A 15,931-nucleotide genomic window follows, 5' to 3' on the forward strand; every position below is an offset into this window, starting at 1 on the left:
ACTGTCAGCATTGGCCAGCCCAGCAGCCTCGTACACCTGTGACAAAGATTAATTAAATTAGTAATACCAAACTAGTGACGGGTAATACAAACAAAGTAACATAGAATCAAACTAGCTACCTTCTGAATACAGCAGTACTATAATCACTCAACCACCAAGCTGACATAAAAAACTTTTACTCATACCAGTACTCATAACGTTTTTAATATGTTACATTTTAACAAGTTACCTTTAAGCATGTTACATTTTAAAAGGTTACAATTTTACATGTTACATTTTAATATGTTACATTTTAACACGTTACATTTAAGCATGTTACATTTTAAAATGTTACATTTTAACACGTTACATTTTAACATGTTACATTTTAACTTCTTATATTTCCACATGTTACATTTTTACATGTTACATTTTAACATGTTTTACGATCAAGTCATTCCCTTGCAACTGACCTGGTAGCCTCGTCTAGTATGAGGATGGATGGGATTTTCAGTAGAGCGCGGGCGATAGCTATCCTCTGTTTCTGGCCCCACCACACGGTAACTCCTCTCTCCCCCAGAATGGTACTGTAGCCATCAGGGAACTGTCGGATAAAACTGTCAGCATTGGCCAGCCCAGCAGCCTCGTACACCTGTGACAAAGATTAATTAAATTAGTAATACCAAACTAGTGACGGGTAATACAAACAAAGTAACATAGAATCAAACTAGCTACCTTCTGAATACAGCAGTACTATAATCACTCAACCACCAAGCTGACATAAAAAACTTTTACTCATACCAGTACTCATAACGTTTTTAATATGTTACATTTTAACAAGTTACCTTTAAGCATGTTACATTTTAAAAGGTTACAATTTTACATGTTACATTTTTACATGTTACATTTTAATATGTTACATTTTAACACGTTACATTTAAGCATGTTACATTTTAAAATGTTACATTTTAACACGTTACATTTCAACATGTTACATTTTAACTTCTTATATTTCCACATGTTACATTTTTACATGTTACATTTTAACATGTTTTACGATCAAGTCATTCCCTTGCAACTGACCTGGTAGCCTCGTCTAGTATGAGGATGGATGGGATTTTCAGTAGAGCGCGGGCGATAGCTATCCTCTGTTTCTGGCCCCCAGACACGGTAACTCCTCTCTCCCCCAGAATGGTACTGTAGCCATCAGGGAACTGTCGGATAAAACTGTCAGCATTGGCCAGCCCAGCAGCCTCATACACCTGTGACAAAGATTAATTAAATTAGTAATACCAAACTAGTGACAGGTAATACAAACAAAGTAACATAGAATCAAACCAGCTACCTTCTAATTACAAGGCGAGTAAAGCAGTACTATAATCACTCAACCACCAAGCTGACATAAAAACTTTTACTCATACCAGTACTCATAACGTTTTTAATGTGTTACATTTTAACAATTTACCTTTAAGCATGTTACATTTTAAAAGGTTACAATTTTACATGTTACATTTTTACATGTTACATTTTAATATGTTACATTTTAACAAGTTACATTTAAGCATGTTACATTTTAAAATGTTACATTTTAACACGTTACATTTTAACATGTTACATTTTAACTTCTTATATTTCCACATGTTACATTTTTACATGTTACATTTTAACATGTTTTACGATCAAGTCATTCCCTTGCAACTGACTTGGTAGCCTCGTCTAGTATGAGGATGGATGGGATTTTGACAGGTAATACAAACAAAGTAACATAGAATCAAACCAGCTACCTTCTGATTACAAGGCGAGTACAGCAGTAGATTAATTAAAGATTAATTAAATTAGTAATACCAAACTAGTGACGGGTAATACAAACAAAGTAACATAGAATCAAACTAGCTACCTTCTGAATACAGCAGTACTATAATCACTCAACCACCAAGCTGACATAAAAAACTTTTACTCATACCAGTACTCATAACGTTTTTAATATGTTACATTTTAACAAGTTACCTTTAAGCATGTTACATTTTAAAAGGTTACAATTTTACATGTTACATTTTTACATGTTACATTTTAATATGTTACATTTTAACACGTTACATTTAAGCATGTTACATTTTAAAATGTTACATTTTAACACGTTACATTTTAACATGTTACATTTTAACTTCTTATATTTCCACATGTTACATTTTTACATGTTACATTTTAACATGTTTTACGATCAAGTCATTCCCTTGCAACTGACCTGGTAGCCTCGTCTAGTATGAGGATGGATGGGATTTTCAGTAGAGCGCGGGCGATAGCTATCCTCTGTTTCTGGCCCCCAGACACGGTAACTCCTCTCTCCCCCAGAATGGTACTGTAGCCATCAGGGAACTGTCGGATAAAACTGTCAGCATTGGCCAGCCCAGCAGCCTCGTACACCTGTGACAAAGATTAATTAAATTAGTAATACCAAACTAGTGACGGGTAATACAAACAAAGTAACATAGAATCAAACTAGCTACCTTCTGAATACAGCAGTACTATAATCACTCAACCACTCATACCAGTACTCATAACGTTTTTAATATGTTACATTTTAACAAGTTACCTTTAAGCATGTTACATTTTAAAAGGTTACAATTTTACATGTTACATTTTTACATGTTACATTTTAATATGTTACATTTTAACACGTTACATTTAAGCATGTTACATTTTAAAATGTTACATTTTAACACGTTACATTTCAACATGTTACATTTTAACTTCTTATATTTCCACATGTTACATTTTTACATGTTACATTTTAACATGTTTTACGATCAAGTCATTCCCTTGCAACTGACCTGGTAGCCTCGTCTAGTATGAGGATGGATGGGATTTTCAGTAGAGCGCGGGCGATAGCTATCCTCTGTTTCTGGCCCCCAGACACGGTAACTCCTCTCTCCCCCAGAATGGTACTGTAGCCATCAGGGAACTGTCGGATAAAACTGTCAGCATTGGCCAGCCCAGCAGCCTCATACACCTGTGACAAAGATTAATTAAATTAGTAATACCAAACTAGTGACAGGTAATACAAACAAAGTAACATAGAATCAAACCAGCTACCTTCTAATTACAAGGCGAGTAAAGCAGTACTATAATCACTCAACCACCAAGCTGACATAAAAACTTTTACTCATACCAGTACTCATAACGTTTTTAATGTGTTACATTTTAACAATTTACCTTTAAGCATGTTACATTTTAAAAGGTTACAATTTTACATGTTACATTTTTACATGTTACATTTTAATATGTTACATTTTAACAAGTTACATTTAAGCATGTTACATTTTAAAATGTTACATTTTAACACGTTACATTTTAACATGTTACATTTTAACTTCTTATATTTCCACATGTTACATTTTTACATGTTACATTTTAACATGTTTTACGATCAAGTCATTCCCTTGCAACTGACTTGGTAGCCTCGTCTAGTATGAGGATGGATGGGATTTTGACAGGTAATACAAACAAAGTAACATAGAATCAAACCAGCTACCTTCTGATTACAAGGCGAGTACAGCAGTACTATAATCACTCAACCACCAAGCTGACATAAAAACCGTCGTCGTCGTCGTCGTCGTCGTCGTCGTCGTCGTCGTCGTCGTCGTCGTCGTCGTCGTCGTCGTCGTCGTCGTCGTCGTCGTCGTCGTCGTCGTCGTCGTCGTCGTCGTCGTCGTCGTCGTCGTCGTCGTCGTCGTCGTCGTCGTCGTCGTCGTCGTCGTCGTCGTCGTCGTCGTCGTCGTCGTCGTCGTCGTCGTCGTCGTCGTCGTCGTCGTCGTCGTCGTCGTCGTCGTCGTCGTCGTCGTCGTCGTCGTCGTCGTCGTCGTCGTCGTCGTCGTCGTCGTCGTCGTCGTCGTCGTCGTCGTCGTCGTCGTCGTCGTCGTCGTCGTCGTCGTCGTCGTCGTCGTCGTCGTCGTCGTCGTCGTCGTCGTCGTCGTCGTCGTCGTCGTCGTCGTCGTCGTCGTCGTCGTCGTCGTCGTCGTCGTCGTCGTCGTCGTCGTCGTCGTCGTCGTCGTCGTCGTCGTCGTCGTCGTCGTCGTCGTCGTCGTCGTCGTCGTCGTCGTCGTCGTCGTCGTCGTCGTCGTCGTCGTCGTCGTCGTCGTCGTCGTCGTCGTCGTCGTCGTCGTCGTCGTCGTCGTCGTCGTCGTCGTCGTCGTCGTCGTCGTCGTCGTCGTCGTCGTCGTCGTCGTCGTCGTCGTCGTCGTCGTCGTCGTCGTCGTCGTCGTCGTCGTCGTCGTCGTCGTCGTCGTCGTCGTCGTCGTCGTCGTCGTCGTCGTCGTCGTCGTCGTCGTCGTCGTCGTCGTCGTCGTCGTCGTCGTCGTCGTCGTCGTCGTCGTCGTCGTCGTCGTCGTCGTCGTCGTCGTCTACATTTTTACATTTTACATATTTACATGTTACATTTTAACATTTTTTATGATCAAGTCTTTCCCTTGCAACTGACCTGGTAGCCTCGTCTAGTATGAGGATGGATGGGATTTTCAGTAGAGCGCGGGCGATAGCTATCCTCTGTTTCTGGCCCCCAGACACGGTAACTCCTCTCTCCCCCAGAATGGTACTGTAGCCATCAGGGAACTGTCGGATAAAACTGTCAGCATTGGCCAGCCCAGCAGCCTCGTACACCTGTGACAAAGATTAATTAAATTAGTAATACCAAACTAGTGACGGGTAATACAAACAAAGTAACATAGAATCAAACTAGCTACCTTCTGAATACAGCAGTACTATAATCACTCAACCACCAAGCTGACATAAAAAACTTTTACTCATACCAGTACTCATAACGTTTTTAATATGTTACATTTTAACAAGTTACCTTTAAGCATGTTACATTTTAAAAGGTTACAATTTTACATGTTACATTTTTACATGTTACATTTTAATATGTTACATTTTAACACGTTACATTTAAGCATGTTACATTTTAAAATGTTACATTTTAACACGTTACATTTTAACATGTTACATTTTAACTTCTTATATTTCCACATGTTACATTTTTACATGTTACATTTTAACATGTTTTACGATCAAGTCATTCCCTTGCAACTGACCTGGTAGCCTCGTCTAGTATGAGGATGGATGGGATTTTCAGTAGAGCGCGGGCGATAGCTATCCTCTGTTTCTGGCCCCCAGACACGGTAACTCCTCTCTCCCCCAGAATGGTACTGTAGCCATCAGGGAACTGTCGGATAAAACTGTCAGCATTGGCCAGCCCAGCAGCCTCGTACACCTGTGACAAAGATTAATTAAATTAGTAATACCAAACTAGTGACGGGTAATACAAACAAAGTAACATAGAATCAAACTAGCTACCTTCTGAATACAGCAGTACTATAATCACTCAACCACCAAGCTGACATAAAAAACTTTTACTCATACCAGTACTCATAACGTTTTTAATATGTTACATTTTAACAAGTTACCTTTAAGCATGTTACATTTTAAAAGGTTACAATTTTACATGTTACATTTTTACATGTTACATTTTAATATGTTACATTTTAACACGTTACATTTAAGCATGTTACATTTTAAAATGTTACATTTTAACACGTTACATTTCAACATGTTACATTTTAACTTCTTATATTTCCACATGTTACATTTTTACATGTTACATTTTAACATGTTTTACGATCAAGTCATTCCCTTGCAACTGACCTGGTAGCCTCGTCTAGTATGAGGATGGATGGGATTTTCAGTAGAGCGCGGGCGATAGCTATCCTCTGTTTCTGGCCCCCAGACACGGTAACTCCTCTCTCCCCCAGAATGGTACTGTAGCCATCAGGGAACTGTCGGATAAAACTGTCAGCATTGGCCAGCCCAGCAGCCTCATACACCTGTGACAAAGATTAATTAAATTAGTAATACCAAACTAGTGACAGGTAATACAAACAAAGTAACATAGAATCAAACCAGCTACCTTCTAATTACAAGGCGAGTAAAGCAGTACTATAATCACTCAACCACCAAGCTGACATAAAAACTTTTACTCATACCAGTACTCATAACGTTTTTAATGTGTTACATTTTAACAATTTACCTTTAAGCATGTTACATTTTAAAAGGTTACAATTTTACATGTTACATTTTTACATGTTACATTTTAATATGTTACATTTTAACAAGTTACATTTAAGCATGTTACATTTTAAAAGGTTACAATTTTACATGTTACATTTTTACATGTTACATTTTAATATGTTACATTTTAACAAGTTACATTTAAGCATGTTACATTTTAAAATGTTACATTTTAACACGTTACATTTTTACATGTTACATTTTAACTTCTTATATTTCCACATGTTACATTTTTACATGTTACATTTTAACATGTTTTACGATCAAGTCATTCCCTTGCAACTGACTTGGTAGCCTCGTCTAGTATGAGGATGGATGGGATTTTGACAGGTAATACAAACAAAGTAACATAGAATCAAACCAGCTACCTTCTGATTACAAGGCGAGTACAGCAGTACTATAATCACTCAACCACCAAGCTGACATAAAAACCGTCGTCGTCGTCGTCGTCGTCGTCGTCGTCGTCGTCGTTGTCGTCGTCGTCGTCGTCGTCTACATTTTTACATTTTACATATTTACATGTTACATTTTAACATTTTTTATGATCAAGTCTTTCCCTTGCAACTGACCTGGTAGCCTCGTCTAGTATGAGGATGGATGGGATTTTCAGTAGAGCGCGGGCGATAGCTATCCTCTGTTTCTGGCCCCCAGACACGGTAACTCCTCTCTCCCCCAGAATGGTACTGTAGCCATCAGGGAACTGTCGGATAAAACTGTCAGCATTGGCCAGCCCAGCAGCCTCGTACACCTGTGACAAAGATTAATTAAATTAGTAATACCAAACTAGTGACGGGTAATACAAACAAAGTAACATAGAATCAAACTAGCTACCTTCTGAATACAGCAGTACTATAATCACTCAACCACCAAGCTGACATAAAAAACTTTTACTCATACCAGTACTCATAACGTTTTTAATATGTTACATTTTAACAAGTTACCTTTAAGCATGTTACATTTTAAAAGGTTACAATTTTACATGTTACATTTTTACATGTTACATTTTAATATGTTACATTTTAACACGTTACATTTAAGCATGTTACATTTTAAAATGTTACATTTTAACACGTTACATTTTAACATGTTACATTTTAACTTCTTATATTTCCACATGTTACATTTTTACATGTTACATTTTAACATGTTTTACGATCAAGTCATTCCCTTGCAACTGACCTGGTAGCCTCGTCTAGTATGAGGATGGATGGGATTTTCAGTAGAGCGCGGGCGATAGCTATCCTCTGTTTCTGGCCCCCAGACACGGTAACTCCTCTCTCCCCCAGAATGGTACTGTAGCCATCAGGGAACTGTCGGATAAAACTGTCAGCATTGGCCAGCCCAGCAGCCTCGTACACCTGTGACAAAGATTAATTAAATTAGTAATACCAAACTAGTGACGGGTAATACAAACAAAGTAACATAGAATCAAACTAGCTACCTTCTGAATACAGCAGTACTATAATCACTCAACCACCAAGCTGACATAAAAAACTTTTACTCATACCAGTACTCATAACGTTTTTAATATGTTACATTTTAACAAGTTACCTTTAAGCATGTTACATTTTAAAAGGTTACAATTTTACATGTTACATTTTTACATGTTACATTTTAATATGTTACATTTTAACACGTTACATTTAAGCATGTTACATTTTAAAATGTTACATTTTAACACGTTACATTTCAACATGTTACATTTTAACTTCTTATATTTCCACATGTTACATTTTTACATGTTACATTTTAACATGTTTTACGATCAAGTCATTCCCTTGCAACTGACCTGGTAGCCTCGTCTAGTATGAGGATGGATGGGATTTTCAGTAGAGCGCGGGCGATAGCTATCCTCTGTTTCTGGCCCCCAGACACGGTAACTCCTCTCTCCCCCAGAATGGTACTGTAGCCATCAGGGAACTGTCGGATAAAACTGTCAGCATTGGCCAGCCCAGCAGCCTCATACACCTGTGACAAAGATTAATTAAATTAGTAATACCAAACTAGTGACAGGTAATACAAACAAAGTAACATAGAATCAAACCAGCTACCTTCTAATTACAAGGCGAGTAAAGCAGTACTATAATCACTCAACCACCAAGCTGACATAAAAACTTTTACTCATACCAGTACTCATAACGTTTTTAATGTGTTACATTTTAACAATTTACCTTTAAGCATGTTACATTTTAAAAGGTTACAATTTTACATGTTACATTTTTACATGTTACATTTTAATATGTTACATTTTAACAAGTTACATTTAAGCATGTTACATTTTAAAATGTTACATTTTAACACGTTACATTTTAACATGTTACATTTTAACTTCTTATATTTCCACATGTTACATTTTTACATGTTACATTTTAACATGTTTTACGATCAAGTCATTCCCTTGCAACTGACTTGGTAGCCTCGTCTGGTATGAGGATGGATGGGATTTTGACAGGTAATACAAACGGGATTTTGACAGGTAATACAAACAAAGTAACATAGAATCAAACCAGCTACCTTCTGATTACAAGGCGAGTACAGCAGTACTATAATCACTCAACCACCAAGCTGACATAAAAACCGTCGTCGTCGTCGTCGTCGTCGTCGTCGTCGTCGTCGTCGTCGTCGTCGTCGTCGTCGTCGTCGTCGTCGTCGTCGTCGTCGTCGTCGTCGTCGTCGTCGTCCTCGTCCTCGTCGTCGTCGTCCTCGTCCTCGTCGTCGTCGTCGTCGTCGTCGTCGTCGTCGTCGTCGTCGTCGTCGTCGTCGTCGTCGTCGTCGTCGTCGTCGTCGTCGTCGTCGTCGTCGTCGTCGTCGTCGTCGTCGTCGTCGTCGTCGTCGTCGTCGTCGTCGTCGTCGTCGTCGTCGTCGTCGTCGTCGTCGTCGTCGTCGTCGTCGTCGTCGTCGTCGTCGTCGTCGTCGTCGTCGTCGTCGTCGTCGTCGTCGTCGTCGTCGTCGTCGTCGTCGTCGTCGTCGTCGTCGTCGTCGTCGTCGTCGTCGTCGTCGTCGTCGTCGTCGTCGTCGTCGTCGTCGTCGTCGTCGTCGTCGTCGTCGTCGTCGTCGTCGTCGTCGTCGTCGTCGTCGTCGTCGTCGTCGTCGTCGTCGTCGTCGTCGTCGTCGTCGTCGTCGTCGTCGTCGTCGTCGTCGTCGTCTACATTTTTACATTTTACATATTTACATGTTACATTTTAACATTTTTTATGATCAAGTCTTTCCCTTGCAACTGACCTGGTAGCCTCGTCTAGTATGAGGATGGATGGGATTTTCAGTAGAGCGCGGGCGATAGCTATCCTCTGTTTCTGGCCCCCAGACACGGTAACTCCTCTCTCCCCCAGAATGGTACTGTAGCCATCAGGGAACTGTCGGATAAAACTGTCAGCATTGGCCAGCCCAGCAGCCTCGTACACCTGTGACAAAGATTAATTAAATTAGTAATACCAAACTAGTGACGGGTAATACAAACAAAGTAACATAGAATCAAACTAGCTACCTTCTGAATACAGCAGTACTATAATCACTCAACCACCAAGCTGACATAAAAAACTTTTACTCATACCAGTACTCATAACGTTTTTAATATGTTACATTTTAACAAGTTACCTTTAAGCATGTTACATTTTAAAAGGTTACAATTTTACATGTTACATTTTTACATGTTACATTTTAATATGTTACATTTTAACACGTTACATTTAAGCATGTTACATTTTAAAATGTTACATTTTAACACGTTACATTTCAACATGTTACATTTTAACTTCTTATATTTCCACATGTTACATTTTTACATGTTACATTTTAACATGTTTTACGATCAAGTCATTCCCTTGCAACTGACCTGGTAGCCTCGTCTAGTATGATGGATGGGATTTTCAGTAGAGCGCGGGCGATAGCTATCCTCTGTTTCTGGCCCCCAGACACGGTAACTCCTCTCTCCCCCAGAATGGTACTGTAGCCATCAGGGAACTGTCGGATAAAACTGTCAGCATTGGCCAGCCCAGCAGCCTCATACACCTGTGACAAAGATTAATTAAATTAGTAATACCAAACTAGTGACAGGTAATACAAACAAAGTAACATAGAATCAAACCAGCTACCTTCTAATTACAAGACGAGTAAAGCAGTACTATAATCACTCAACCACCAAGCTGACATAAAAACTTTTACTCATACCAGTACTCATAACGTTTTTAATGTGTTACATTTTAACAATTTACCTTTAAGCATGTTACATTTTAAAAGGTTACAATTTTACATGTTACATTTTTACATGTTACATTTTAATATGTTACATTTTAACAAGTTACATTTAAGCATGTTACATTTTAAAATGTTACATTTTAACACGTTACATTTTAACATGTTACATTTTAACTTCTTATATTTCCACATGTTACATTTTTACATGTTACATTTTAACATGTTTTACGATCAAGTCATTCCCTTGCAACTGACTTGGTAGCCTCGTCTGGTATGAGGATGGATGGGATTTTGACAGGTAATACAAACAAAGTAACATAGAATCAAACCAGCTACCTTCTGATTACAAGGCGAGTACAGCAGTACTATAATCACTCAACCACCAAGCTGACATAAAAACCGTCGTCGTCGTCGTCGTCGTCGTCGTCGTCGTCGTCGTCGTCGTCGTCGTCGTCGTCGTCGTCGTCGTCGTCGTCGTCGTCGTCGTCGTCGTCGTCGTCGTCGTCGTCGTCGTCGTCCTCGTCGTCGTCGTCGTCGTCGTCGTCGTCGTCGTCGTCGTCGTCGTCGTCGTCGTCGTCGTCGTCGTCGTCGTCGTCGTCGTCGTCGTCGTCGTCGTCGTCGTCGTCGTCGTCGTCGTCGTCGTCGTCGTCGTCGTCGTCGTCGTCGTCGTCGTCGTCGTCGTCGTCGTCGTCGTCGTCGTCGTCGTCGTCGTCGTCGTCGTCGTCGTCGTCGTCGTCGTCGTCGTCGTCGTCGTCGTCGTCGTCGTCGTCGTCGTCGTCGTCGTCGTCGTCGTCGTCGTCGTCGTCGTCGTCGTCGTCGTCGTCTACATTTTTACATTTTACATATTTACATGTTACATTTTAACATTTTTTATGATCAAGTCTTTCCCTTGCAACTGACCTGGTAGCCTCGTCTAGTATGAGGATGGATGGGATTTTCAGTAGAGCGCGGGCGATAGCTATCCTCTGTTTCTGGCCCCCAGACACGGTAACTCCTCTCTCCCCCAGAATGGTACTGTAGCCATCAGGGAACTGTCGGATAAAACTGTCAGCATTGGCCAGCCCAGCAGCCTCGTACACCTGTGACAAAGATTAATTAAATTAGTAATACCAAACTAGTGACGGGTAATACAAACAAAGTAACATAGAATCAAACTAGCTACCTTCTGAATACAGCAGTACTATAATCACTCAACCACCAAGCTGACATAAAAAACTTTTACTCATACCAGTACTCATAACGTTTTTAATATGTTACATTTTAACAAGTTACCTTTAAGCATGTTACATTTTAAAAGGTTACAATTTTACATGTTACATTTTTACATGTTACATTTTAATATGTTACATTTTAACACGTTACATTTAAGCATGTTACATTTTAAAATGTTACATTTTAACACGTTACATTTCAACATGTTACATTTTAACTTCTTATATTTCCACATGTTACATTTTTACATGTTACATTTTAACATGTTTTACGATCAAGTCATTCCCTTGCAACTGACCTGGTAGCCTCGTCTAGTATGAGGATGGATGGGATTTTCAGTAGAGCGCGGGCGATAGCTATCCTCTGTTTCTGGCCCCCAGACACGGTAACTCCTCTCTCCCCCAGAATGGTACTGTAGCCATCAGGGAACTGTCGGATAAAACTGTCAGCATTGGCCAGCCCAGCAGCCTCATACACCTGTGACAAAGATTAATTAAATTAGTAATACCAAACTAGTGACAGGTAATACAAACAAAGTAACATAGAATCAAACCAGCTACCTTCTAATTACAAGACGAGTAAAGCAGTACTATAATCACTCAACCACCAAGCTGACATAAAAACTTTTACTCATACCAGTACTCATAACGTTTTTAATGTGTTACATTTTAACAATTTACCTTTAAGCATGTTACATTTTAAAAGGTTACAATTTTACATGTTACATTTTTACATGTTACATTTTAATATGTTACATTTTAACAAGTTACATTTAAGCATGTTACATTTTAAAATGTTACATTTTAACACGTTACATTTTAACATGTTACATTTTAACTTCTTATATTTCCACATGTTACATTTTTACATGTTACATTTTAACATGTTTTACGATCAAGTCATTCCCTTGCAACTGACTTGGTAGCCTCGTCTAGTATGAGGATGGATGGGATTTTGACAGGTAATACAAACAAAGTAACATAGAATCAAACCAGCTACCTTCTGATTACAAGGCGAGTACAGCAGTACTATAATCACTCAACCACCAAGCTGACATAAAAACCGTCGTCGTCGTCGTCGTCGTCGTCGTCGTCGTCGTCGTTGTCGTCGTCGTCGTCGTCGTCTACATTTTTACATTTTACATATTTACATGTTACATTTTAACATTTTTTATGATCAAGTCTTTCCCTTGCAACTGACCTGGTAGCCTCGTCTAGTATGAGGATGGATGGGATTTTCAGTAGAGCGCGGGCGATAGCTATCCTCTGTTTCTGGCCCCCAGACACGGTAACTCCTCTCTCCCCCAGAATGGTACTGTAGCCATCAGGGAACTGTCGGATAAAACTGTCAGCATTGGCCAGCCCAGCAGCCTCGTACACCTGTGACAAAGATTAATTAAATTAGTAATACCAAACTAGTGACGGGTAATACAAACAAAGTAACATAGAATCAAACTAGCTACCTTCTGAATACAGCAGTACTATAATCACTCAACCACCAAGCTGACATAAAAAACTTTTACTCATACCAGTACTCATAACGTTTTTAATATGTTACATTTTAACAAGTTACCTTTAAGCATGTTACATTTTAAAAGGTTACAATTTTACATGTTACATTTTTACATGTTACATTTTAATATGTTACATTTTAACACGTTACATTTAAGCATGTTACATTTTAAAATGTTACATTTTAACACGTTACATTTTAACATGTTACATTTTAACTTCTTATATTTCCACATGTTACATTTTTACATGTTACATTTTAACATGTTTTACGATCAAGTCATTCCCTTGCAACTGACCTGGTAGCCTCGTCTAGTATGAGGATGGATGGGATTTTCAGTAGAGCGCGGGCGATAGCTATCCTCTGTTTCTGGCCCCCAGACACGGTAACTCCTCTCTCCCCCAGAATGGTTGTCACGGTTAAAAGGCCGCCCCAATTATTCGTCATGGAACTGATCACTCCATGTTAAATATCTACACTGTTTGACGCGTTACAGTGGACCGAATATAGTATCCAGCGGAGTTTAATTGTGTTGGACACCCTAAAACCATAATCAACGCTAGTACGGTACTGAAACGGAGCGAGCTTTCGAACAAGTCAGGACAACCAATCAGAGCGGTGGTTCGAGACAACTGTCAGCTGACTCGGAACCTTGGAGTGGAGATTGAAAGTGAAGACGCTGAATCATCCTCATTTGGCCGCCATCAGACTTATCGTTGAGACAAGAAATCTCTGCAACTTCTGGACGCCGGTCTACAATTTTGCCCTCAGATTCTTAAGGATTTATATACTGAGGTAAGACAGTCGGGATTCCAGAAAAAGTCTTAAATTGCTTCAGGGTTCCAAATTCTATTAATTTGTTTGTAATTAAAATCATTTCCAGTTGTTCAAACAAGTTACAGATTGCCGTAGTCATCATGAACTTGGTTTTTCTCAAGCCAAATTAACACGAAATTATAATTCCAGGGTTGACCTTATGTAGGTAATTTAGACAACTGTGGGTAAGACACAAACAATGTTGATAATTTTATAGTTTTAAGTACATTTTCCCTGTTTTATGATAGAAATTGTCTTGTAATTTTCATGTTGGTGCAAAGCAATAAGTTTGCAACAGGAGTCAGTCACATGGTCTCAAATTTTGCAAAATCGTTTAAACCATTTGTTTACAATCAGTTTTGATTTCTCAAAGTTAGGTTAGGTTGTCCAAAAGGAAGAAATGATATATTTAGTAGTTTTTAGAAATTTTTGTCATTCTTGGCCTAGGCCTACCTTGTACTTGTTCACCATGCTTTTGTTCATATGTAGTTCAGTGTTTTAAATATTTCTTGTTTAGCTTAGAAAATGTAATCAACCTACGCTCACTAAATTAAATATAAAGAATGTATTTTGTAAATTATTTATTTTGTAAATGTCAGAAACCAAATTGTTGCTCAGTTGTTCTAAGATAGGCCTAACTTGAGGCAAGAACAGTTTAAGACCTAGTTTCACTTACTGTTAATGACCTTTTGTCATAACAACTACAAAATGGATTAAAATTACAGCTAATCAAGGCCTAGCCTTCATGGAACACATGACTTAAGTTATAGGACTACTGTTAATATTTAACCAGAACAGAAATTATTCACGAGGAATTACAGGGTGTACGTTCCGGCCTGCAAGAGTTCAGACCTACGTCTTATGAGAGATCCTACCTACGGCTTGTGAGAGATCCGACCTACTGCTGGAGAGACGTTACCAGAATTGGCCCACTTACAACCTTGGCCTATCCAACATCGTACGGGGCTGTGGACCTGGACCACGTCCACCCCTACCACCTGTCATCGCAGCGGACCTCCACTGTCTGATAAGTCCTAGGCTAGCCTTTACCGTAACTTTCATCTGACTACAGTTCAACTATCAGCCTACTAAATCATTTTAATTTGGCCAAATACAAAGACTAAATCAATTTCTCTGGACATTTAACTTAACTTACTCAACTTCTGGTGCATCAAGATTCAAATTTCATTCAAATTTCAATCCAGTTATCTTCAGACTGTATTTTGTGCAACTCCAAGTGCCGAGGGAACTAGACGCAACTAAACCATCGTCTCAACATATTCTGTAGGCTAGGCCTAACTTTTAGAGATATATAGATTACGGTAATCGTTCGGATTGTAGCCGAAAGGGTAATAGTGTCTTTGATATTTGTCGCTGGTGTTGCCTAGTTTTAAGATTGTCTATTTTATTATTTTTGTGTATCTAGTATTGTGTCACATTATGCTCTGCCGGATTGATTAGAGACCTGATATATTTTGTCTCTGTTGTCCCCTGTTTAATTGTAAGATTGTCTATTATTATTGTGTATTTTGTGTCATATTATTGCTTTGTCGGATTGATTATTGACTACGGTCGAACATATATTTTGTCTAATGTTGTCTTTTGAGTAAAAATTAATTGTTGCTTTTCTGTAAATATACTTTGCTACCGTCTGCGCAGTCGGAAATTCCAAAAGCTTTTGGTCACAAAAAAAAAAATAATGTAAATAAATAAATAGCCTATTTGAGTTATATTTTAGGTTCAAGTGTCTTGGTAGTAACGAATACTGAACGAAGAACGTTGTATGTAGCATTTTGATTGATTATTATTTCGTACCGGACATTTGAGTCAGGCTTGTCTGTGCAAAATATTTACTTGTAATAAACCTTCGCTTATTTTGTCATATCTTGTGTCATTTTTGAAAACCAGTGTATTTGTCATAGTGTATTATAGTGGGCGTAGGTGGGTCAACCCCTGAATTATCCAGTTTTATTCACAATTTTCTCAAAATTGAAACTCACCCCAACGCTAAGTCAACATAGATTTTAGGGACCTGTCGAACCTCATGGTATATAGGAGCATAGGTTAAGACACTCAATACTACAGAGATCTGCAAAAT

General features: G+C 38.9%; 1 long non-coding RNA gene across 1 annotated transcript; it reads left to right on the forward strand.

The window, feature by feature from the left end:
- The first annotated feature begins 13,520 nt into the window (after window positions 1-13,520).
- LOC128982445 (uncharacterized) lies at window positions 13,521-15,715 on the forward strand. Its single transcript, XR_008489670.1, has 2 exons — window positions 13,521-13,812; window positions 14,655-15,715. It is a non-coding gene; the product is annotated as an uncharacterized LOC128982445 (long non-coding RNA).
- Window positions 15,716-15,931: the final 216 nt, after the last annotated feature.

The sequence above is a fragment of the Macrosteles quadrilineatus genome, unplaced genomic scaffold (assembly GCF_028750875.1).
Source record: "Macrosteles quadrilineatus isolate MER2022 unplaced genomic scaffold, UCM_ALF_1.0 Scaffold_342__1_contigs__length_93352, whole genome shotgun sequence".
Classification (NCBI taxonomy): Eukaryota; Metazoa; Arthropoda; class Insecta; order Hemiptera; family Cicadellidae; genus Macrosteles; species Macrosteles quadrilineatus.